Genomic DNA, 1,141 nt, shown 5'->3' on the forward strand with positions numbered 1-1,141 from the left:
CACTGGACAAATAGTTGCTGTGGATACTCTCAATGCTACTTATACAGTAACTTTTGACAGGACTGAGCTTGGAACCCATACTATCCCTGACTATGAAGTTCTTAGTAACGAACCTCATGAGACAATGCCAATTGCTGCCTTTGTACAAACAGAGCAGCCTTCTCAGTGTTTTATGACCCCTCCACAGTTACCTGATACTCCTCCTCTCCAGTCACTGATTACAGATAAGGATCCTTTATCAGGACAATCAGCTTGCACAAGTAACATTTCTGGCTCTGACACTGACACATCAGGTGCTATTCCTGTAGAATTTCTTATCCAAGTGACTAAATTATCAAAAATTCTCAGCATTAAAAAGGACCTTATTGAAAAATTAAGGGAAATGAACACAGAAGCAGAAAGACTGAAATCATATTCCATGCCCCTTGGCACTGAATTTCAGAGGAAATATGCGACAATTGTTCTAGAGCTTGAACAGCTGAACAAGGACCTCAGCAAAGTTTGGCCTAAAGTTCAACAGTATTGCTATGAGCTTGCTCCAGATCAGGGCCTCCAGCCTGCAGATCAGCCAACAGATAGGAGACGAAGGTGTGAGGAAAAAGCACAGGAAATAGTTCGCCTTGCAAATTCCGCAACAGGACAACCCCTTATTGAAAATGAAAATCTGACAAGCTTAATCTCCAGGCTTACAGCTATTTTATTGCAAATTAAGTGTCTAGCAGATGGAGGACACCTGAATGCCTTTGAATTCAAATCACTTACAGATTCATTAAATGATATCAAGAGTACAATAGATGCTTCTAATATCAGTTGCTTTCAGAATAATGTAGAAAGCCAAGTTGCATATATTCAGAGTGGCCTGAGCCAGATGCGAATCGCACATGACCCCGCAGCAGATAACACCAACAGAGACTGAATACCAGATTTCTTTATTTCAACTGCACAGGGGCGTTGTTTTGGAGAACTGCTTTTCCTTTATATAGGCTTCCAACACCAAATAACCTAACTGATGGAAAACAAGGGAAATTTCTCTCCAAATGAGGCATTTTAATATTCTGTACTGCTTCTTAAACCAGCATTGCTGACCGGCATATTTATTTTTCAGTTATTATTCCGATTCTGCAGCAATGCTTATGTTACA

General features: G+C 40.3%; 1 pseudogene; it reads left to right on the plus strand.

Annotated features, from left to right (window-relative positions):
• The first annotated feature begins 7 nt into the window (after nucleotides 1-7).
• Nucleotides 8-916, plus strand: LOC100948912 (annotated as a pseudogene).
• The last annotated feature ends 225 nt before the right edge of the window (nucleotides 917-1,141 follow it).

Source organism: Otolemur garnettii, unplaced genomic scaffold (assembly GCF_000181295.1).
Source record: "Otolemur garnettii isolate 467f Iridium unplaced genomic scaffold, OtoGar3 scaffold02774, whole genome shotgun sequence".
Taxonomy (NCBI): Eukaryota; Metazoa; Chordata; class Mammalia; order Primates; family Galagidae; genus Otolemur; species Otolemur garnettii.